Here is a 9,242-nt window from a genome sequence, read left to right as displayed (position 1 = left end):
ATTATCTGAAATATTAACCTTATGACGTTATATTCTTAAATCTTTTTCTATAAGAAAGGAATGTATTTTACACTTGTTCGTAGTTTTATTTCATCATTCCTCAAAAAGTTGTAACTCTCTTGCTCTTGTATCTTTCCTACCATTGAGTTATTAAATGGTAATTAAATTGTATGCGTTTTAATTCCCTTTTATTATTGTTTAATTTGAGTTACAATGCTATGAGGTTAAATTTTATTTACACGTAAATGTATCATGAATATTGCTGGGCCAAATGCGAGGTTGAGCGCCCTAAAACCGGTTTAAACCCCCAATGCATTGCATTGACAGTTCCAAGGCGGTGACCAAAGCTTTATTCTGCTAATGTTGTTTTTGTTTTGTACTGTTTTGGCAATTGGTCACTTGTCTTGAATAAAGGACCAACTAATTGTATATGCTATGTATTCAATACTGCTTCAGCAGCTGGATTTTCATTTGTTAAGTGTATTGGATAGTCCTTTCATGCGTTATCACGACGAACTCATATTATCCAAAGGTATTCCTACCTTGTCTTGCAATGCGTTATCATGACGACTTTAACGTGTCAACAGGTGTCCTTGTGTGTCATTTTATGCGTTAGCACGGTAAGTAAACAGTCCGCAAGGCGCTCCATGCGAGTCGTTTCATTTGTCCTCATGGCGAACTCACAGTATCTACGGCTGTCCTTGCGAGTCCTTTCATGCGTTGTAACGCCGACCTCACAGTTTCCGAAGATGTCCTTTCTAGTCCTGTCATGCGTTATTACGACGACCTCACTGTATCAAAGACTGTCTTTGCGAGTCTGCCCAATCGTTATCATTACGATATCACAGTCTACACCGCTGCCTCTGCGAGTCCATTCATTCATTATCAAGACGATATCACATTCTCCAAGGTTGTCATTGCAAGTCGTTCAATGCGTTCTTACGAAGAGCTCACAGTCACAGAGGATTTCATTGCCATTATTGCGTCGAGGTAGAAACGCAGACAGAACGCCATTCGTATGTGACGGGGGAGTAACATCGACAAGTTTAAAGAGTATATTTGGATATCGGAAATTGAGCAATAGTTTCAAATAGTAATGATACAGTTAACTGATTATATACCAAATAAATATGCTATAATTTGCAGCAATGCACGTCAAAGGTAACAACGTGTTGACATGAACCTCTCTATCAAGCAACTTTCTTGACGATATGTTAAGAACGTTAAACAACGTTCAAGGCATACGTTTAAAAAATAAATACATATGTAAGTCGAATATGTCAATGCATAGTAAATGCTATATGTAAATTGCTGCGATTATGTGATCATGTTATCGTGTGTTTCACAGTTGAGTTTTTAATTGCTGTATCAGAATTAAAAATGACATCACAAATAACACCTAATCACACGTTCCATTATGCGACGTTAAATGGAGGATAAAACAAAACATTATTTTACTATTAATTATTGTAACCGTGAGCGCCTTATAACTTTCAATTTAAAAGTTAAACCGTTAGAAAAGCTAACATAATCTCACACTTAGCTCAGAATAGGTTGTTATTTATGTATGCACGTAACTGCTTTTGGGTATTATGTGTATGTGTATCCATTTAAATTGCATCTGTTTATGAATAATTCACTTATTCTTATACATTTTCCCGCTTTATATTTATCTTCAACGTGGTGTTAATAGGCATTTGAAGAGACATGACAACGCGAAATATCATTTGTTTTACTTTGTATATACATTGTCATAGCCAGTAATGCCGTATATGCTCAGGATTGCGCAAACACATATTTATATTTCGTTATCATTTTGTCCTACTGTATTGACGTTATATATACGTGTGTGATCATGATTTGTTTTTTAAAGCACTAAAATATAACCAAGACGAGTAAACACATTTAGTTTTATAATAATAATAATAATAATACAGAAATTGTCAAATGTAATTTTGTATAGTCATGAAGCAAATTATATATGTTGATTAAGTGTACTAAGGACATCAGTCAAAAGGGCATAATTCATATATCGCAAACATGTTTTAAAAAGACGGAAAACACACACATACAAACAGATTCATATATGCAGCAGATGTGATGTTTAACATGTAGCGAACACACCCCAGCAAACTGTTAAACACATCTGTTATAAATACTTTTATAGTTACAATTAATTTTGCTTAACACTTGTTGAGAACTTTACATTTTAGCCACCAGACATTAAATACTTCTAATGTCATGTTACACGCGACAGAGCATACTCATATGAAAAATAATCCGTACATGTGCATGTCTGGATAACACAAGTTTGAAATATGTTTTTGCTGCACATTTTGCATTTTCATATCCATGTATTTACCATATTTTAATAATGATTTACCATGTTTTTAGTAAAACGGTTCTGAAAAATGGCTTATAAATATTTCTAATATCCGAAGAATAGAATCTTTAAGTCTGTGTCTCCTGTTGAAAGTGAACACCAAAGCTTATCCAATCACATTGTTTTTGAATAGTCTTTTGTATACGCGTCATCAAATCCAAAAAATATAGTGCCGACGTGGGTATCGACTATGTTTAAGTGGTGTACGTTTCGCTCAGTATGTGTAGAATCTTGAAATATGTATATACATTACATTTAGCGGATAACGTACAAACAAGCTCGACCTTGTTTTCCACCTGGAAACGAAACTTGAAAATTGAGTCTTGCTCCTTATTTGAACCGAATAATAAAACGTGAACCCTTCATTTTTCAACCGAAAATCGAACTTACATGATCTACCTTTTAATATAACTACAATGTAGACATTGGATAACAAAGTATTTAAAGGTATCTATTATGCTGCTTAAATAAACAAATAATATTTTAGCAAATTTGTACATAGCTGCGTTTATTAATAACCCCAACTCGTTTGCTAATGGCTGAAATACAAGCAATTAGCCAGTTTTGTACTCCACATTTCAAGCGAATAAAGAACTGGCGTTTATAGCCTTTATATAGAATTATTCACCCTTCCAACCGCAATCAATAAAAATAATTATAGATGTAGGTATGCGATAAAATAGTTCATACAGCATAAACGCACATAGTTATATTAATTCAAATTTAATTTTCCGATGTCAGGGAAACACTTACTAAATGAGAGGCTCCTTTTTTATTAAAACTAAATAACGGACTAGTATTTTCTAACTTACTGTGTGACTTCAAATATACATCGTTCAGAGCCACGTAACTTTGACAATCTTGTTAAATGTAGTCCTGCAGTCAAACTATTTATTCGAACTAATGCTTGCAAAGATTTACTTATTAATAAGGAAATAAGTACTCTTGCACTATCCAAGCCGAATAAAGAACACGTTATTTTATTTAAAAAATACTGTAGATTCTTCAATCTACATCCCATAACTATGACAATCATGCTATTCAAGCCAAATAAAGGAATTTTTTATGTCTATACTATCTTAACATTAACCAAACTGTGTAAAAATAATTGTTTATATAACTATGTCACAAGAAATAAACAATTTTGTTCCACTTCGTTTTGTTTACCAGTAATTAATTTCCTTTTTTGTAGCTAAACATGGGAACTGAAGGGTTTTCGTTTACTTAATATATTCATGTATACAAATGCACCATACATTAACAGGTTGTTATGATTTCAAAAAAATTATATAGTTTTAAACATGTACACAAATAATTGTAATTATAAATTTATATAGAATATGTTTGTGGTTATTTCAAACAAAAGGGTTTGCTTATATAGAATATATTGCTTATTTTACACAGGGATACTTTCGAAATTTCGCCTGTCAGATCATCAGTTACATTTTTAATTGATGTCTAGCATAAAACTATGATTGCACTACAGATAGAATAATTTAGTCCATTTAATTTTGACAAACAAATTCTATTTCAATATGATTTCATTGAATGTGACATTTGAAGACCGTTTCTTTTGTTCTAATAAAAACAAGAATGTTTCGCCAAAATAAGTCAACAGTTGTTTGTCAAATGCATTAAAAAATTCAGTATTTCTAACAAGGAAAAGGGGGGAGATGTTTACGCATGTACTTTTTAGAGATCAAGGTTGTTTTAGTTTTAAAATGTATGGAAACTCGAACGATATCACACTTCAAATACTATGCTATATAAATAAATGATGTATGATACCATTAACGTTTTAAATTTTTCAATTGCCGTTTTTTATTTATACACAAACCCAATAATTATTGATACATATATGATTGTAGTGACTTTTACATAGCCAGCAGCAGGCAGGTTTACATATTACTGAGCAAGTGCACATTCAAGCATTTATTACTGGCTTACCACTACAATGAATTTGCTTGATTTCATATTTTGCCTGTATATTGTCATGATACACTTTAAATTTTGGTGTACTTTTAATCAACACTTGGAATCTACGAACTATGTTTTCCTGTATTACTTTATTGTTTAATCACTAAACTTTTTTGCCGTTACTTCAGGTACCTGAGTCATACATGTAGCTATCTACGGTGTTATTTTTGTTTAATTCCTAACCAAGAACATTTGATATGCATCGACATATGTAACTTTAATGCTTTAAAACATGGCGCTGTTAAATGTTATTTTAGATACCTGTCTGACAACCGGTTAAGCAACATTTCCCGATCGACGTTCAGGGGCTTGATAAAACTGCAACATCTGTGAGTTACAATCGATAAATGATTTGTCATGAAACAAATGTCGTCCAGCTGTCCATATATACATGTCTACGTATGTGGTCTGCTTAATGGAATTGGGATACATTTATATTGTGTCGTTTCTTTGTCTCGTGAATTTACAATAAGACATTCATTGCGGTTGTCTGCGCTCTCTGTGCAGAGTGTTGTTATCCCCACGCTTTTCAAAAAGCGTGGGGATATTGTGGTCATCTCCGCCGTCCGTCCGTCTGTCCGTCTGTCCGTCCAGGCCACTATCTCCTCCTACACTATAAGCACTAGAACGTTGAAACTTACACACATGATAGCTATGAGTATATGTGCGACCCTGCACTATTTGGAATTTTGATCTGACTCCTGGGTCAAAAGTTATGGGGGTTAGGGCGGGGCCGAGTCAGAGATTTTCACTTATTTTTTATGTTATTTTACATTAGCTTTTTAATGTTTGCACCGATTTAATTCATATTGATAATGAACCTGTCTTATGACAATACGGTCAATCTCAAATATGCATGGTCCCATTACCAACCCTGAGGCGCCCCGCCCACATAGACCACACCCATCCAAAATTACCTTTTACTGTAATTTCTTCATTTCTACACCGATTCACTTCATATTGATACTGAAATTCTCTTATGACAATACGGTCAATCACAACTATGCATGACAATACGATCAAGCACAACTATGCATGGCCAAATTACCAACACTGAGGCGCCTTACCCACATAGGCCACACCCACCCAAAATTGCATTTTACTATAACTTCTTAATTTCTTCACTGATTCACTTCTAATTGATACTGAACTCCTCTTATGACAATACGGTTAATCATGGCCCAATTACCAACCCTGGGTCGCCCCTCCCAAATAGGCCACACCCACCCAAAATTGCTTTTTACTATAATTTCTTCATTTCTACACCGATTCACTTCTAAATGATACTGAACTTTTCTTATGACAGTACGGTCAATCTCAACTATGCATGGCCCCATTACCAACCCTGGGGCGCTCCGCCCAAATAGGCCACACCCAACCAAAAATGTATTTAACTTCACTTCTTCATTTCTACACGGATTCAGTTCTAATTGTTACTGAACTTCTCTTATGAAAATACAGTCAATCTCAACCATGCATGGCCCCATTACCAACCCTGGGGCGCCCGTGGGTCAAATATGCGGGATACGCGACGGCCTTTGCCGCGCCATTTCTAGTTAATAATGAAACTGTTAAATAATAACGTCTGTTGCTAAATTTAGTGTTTGAATAGAGGCACCTCAATTAATTTCCCATATACAGACAAAAGCAGGCGAATGTTAAAAAAATATTAGCTTATTTAACATATTATTTTTAAAAAGTTCATAGCTGAAGAGTTATCGTGCATTGCATAATTTAACATTGTTTTTGTTACAGGTATTTAGATAGGAACGCACTCGAAACCATAGACGGCGGTGTATTTAAAGAAGTGCCGAATCTAAACTATCTGTAAGAAATTTTCAGAGTTTATATACAGTACAGGTTACGAATGTGACATTACGATTTTGCAATTTTCTTTTTGGCTAGGCATAACTGCATACTTTTTTCAAGTACAAAATGCGTAATTTAGACATTTTCTTTATTATGTACCACACAACTCTCATTAAATAAACTAATTCCCTAAATATTACATACTGTTGACAGTATTGCATAACACTCCTTTACATAAGTACATGTTACGCGACTTTGATTTAATATACATATTCTTAAATGTAAAATATACTGTTGACATAATTGAATAACACTTAAATAAAGCTCAAGAAAGATATATAAAAATTCTTCAGAATACCCATTTGTTTATATATAGATCGACATATTTGTTCTTGCAAGATACATGTTCGTACTTATTTTTACACATTAACGTCTAGAACATATAACCAATCTTCGTTTTTGAAGGAATTGCTTTTGTTTCTGTTGAATAATTGGCTATGAATTTATTGAATTACAATCTTGTTTTTCGATTTCTGTTCGAAAAACTTCCGATATTACAGACATTTAAAATTGTATTGTTCACGAGTATGAATCATTGTATTTTAAACAAAGGGATGTGATTGATTGCGCAATTCTACCTGCAATAGTGATTTATGGGGAAAAATACGTATCAAATTAAACTACACGACGTTGATTGCAGCCCACCTGACTATTGCTGTCAAAGGGATTACAAACCCTGTCAAGAGAGCGCTGTGTTTGTCACGCCTGAAGCCCGCCATTTTACACATGACATAAATTCAATTAATAACTACATGTTTAAGATTCCTTAGGTTGCATTACACAGTTTTATATTTTTAGCATTTACTAGTTGAACTAGTTAGTTATATTTATGATTATTTTATTTAACAGTAAAATATTTTTTAAAGGACCAAAAGAGTCCAACAGTTTTTTCCGATTGAATTTTTGTCATGCATAAATCTTACATAGAAATACAATAACTTGCTGCGTTAGGATTTCGGGTTTCTTAATCATGTTTAGGTAAGAATGGTTCGAATGTGATTGAGGGTCCTTTCATGCGTTCTCACGACGACCTCACAGTCTATAATGCTATCAATGCTAGTCCTTTCATGCGTTCGCAAGACGACCTCACAGTCTCTAATGCTGTTCTTGCGAATCCTTTCATGCGTTCACAAGACGACCTAACAGTTTCTAATGCTGTCCTTGCGAGTCCTTTCATTGCGTTTTCACGACGAACTAACATTCCCTAATGCTGTCCTTGCGAGTCCTTTCATGAGTTCTCACGACGACCTTACAGTCTCTAATGCTGTCCTTGTGAGTCCTTTCATGCATTCTCACGACGACCCCACAGTCTCCAAGGCTGCGCATTAGAGTCCTTTCATGCGTTCTTACGACGACCCCATAGTATCGAAGGTTTTCCTTCCTTGTTCTTTCAAACGTCCTCACGATCACCAAACAGTAGCCAAGGCTATCCTTGCGAGTCATTTCATGCGTTATCACGACGACTTCACATTCCGCAAGGCTGCCCTTGCGAGCCCGTTCATTCGTTCTCATGAGGACATTACATTATTCAAGGCTGTCCTTGCAAGTCTTTTCATGCGTTCCCACGACGACCTTAAAGTCTCCAAGGCTGTCCCTTGCTAGTCATATCATGCGTTTTCTCGACGACCGCACAGTCTCCAAGGCTCTCCTTGTGAATGCTTTAATTCGTTCTCACGACGACTTCACAGTCTCCAATGCTGCCCTTGCGAGTCATTTAAATGCCTTCTTCCGGCGACCCTCACATATAATTGGCTGTTCTTGCAAGTTCTTTCAAGTTTTCTCAAGACGACCTTAAAGTCTACAAAGCTTTTCTTGCGAGTACTTTCATGTTTTCTCACGACGACCCCACAGTCATTAAGTATGTTTTTTGCGAGTGATTTCATGTTTTCTCACGACGACTTTCGCGTCTCCAAGGCTGCCCGTGCGAGTCCTTAAATGCTTTATCATTGCTGCCTAACTGTCGAATAGGCTCTTAGCCGAGTCCTTTAATGCGTTATCACGGCGATCTCACAGTCTCTTAGGCTCTCTTTTAGCGTCCTATCATGCGTTCTCACGACGACATTACAGTCCCTTAAGGCTGTCTTTGCATACGTTATCAAGACAAACTCATATTATCAGAGGCACTCCTTGTTCGCCCTTTCATGCGTTCTCAAGACCACCTAATGGTCTTCACGGTTGTCCCTGAGTGTCATTTCTTGCGTCTCCACAATGACCTTACAGTCCCCAAGGCTCTCCTTGCGAGTCATTTCATGCGAAATCACGACGACCTCACAGTATCCAAGACTGTCCTTCCGAGTCCGTTCATGAGTTCTCAAGACGATCTCACAGTCTCCACCGTTGTTCTTTCGAGTCCTTTCATTCCGACATTCTCCAAAATTTTCTTTAAAAGTCGTTACAATTGCATATTCCGACGAGCTCACAGTCACCTTGGCTGTCATTGCGATTCCTTGGTCACGGTATAAACGAAGACAGAACGCTAGTCGTATGTGACGGGGGCATACAATTGAAAAAAAGTGTAAAATGTATATATTTGGAAACCAGAAGTTGAGCAATAGTTTCAAATAGAAATGATAATGCGAAATGAGTATCTACCAATTAAAATATTATAAAAATATGCTATAATTTGACAGCAATGTATGCCAATTGTAAAAACGTGTAAACATGATCCGCTCTTTCGAGCAACTGTTTTGACGCGATGTGGAAAACGTTTAACAAACGTTCTAGGCATATGTTTCACAACAAATACATATTTAAGTTGAACATGGCAATGCACGGTAAATGCCATAAGCAAACTGCTGCGATAATGTGATCATTGTCTCGCGGTATTTCACAATTGTGTTTCACAGTTGAGTTTTTTTATTGATTTATCAGGATTAAATATGACATCACACAGAACGGCTAACCTCATGGCTGTCATATGACGTTCTAAATGCTGAAAACAGGGGATCAGTTTTTGCTATACTGCAACCGAACATAATAATTATACAAGTCAAGAAACATTATTTAATAATAA

This window comes from Dreissena polymorpha, chromosome 11 (assembly GCF_020536995.1).
Source record: "Dreissena polymorpha isolate Duluth1 chromosome 11, UMN_Dpol_1.0, whole genome shotgun sequence".
Taxonomy (NCBI): domain Eukaryota; kingdom Metazoa; phylum Mollusca; class Bivalvia; order Myida; family Dreissenidae; genus Dreissena; species Dreissena polymorpha.
Note: the sequence above shows the minus strand (reverse complement) of the source record.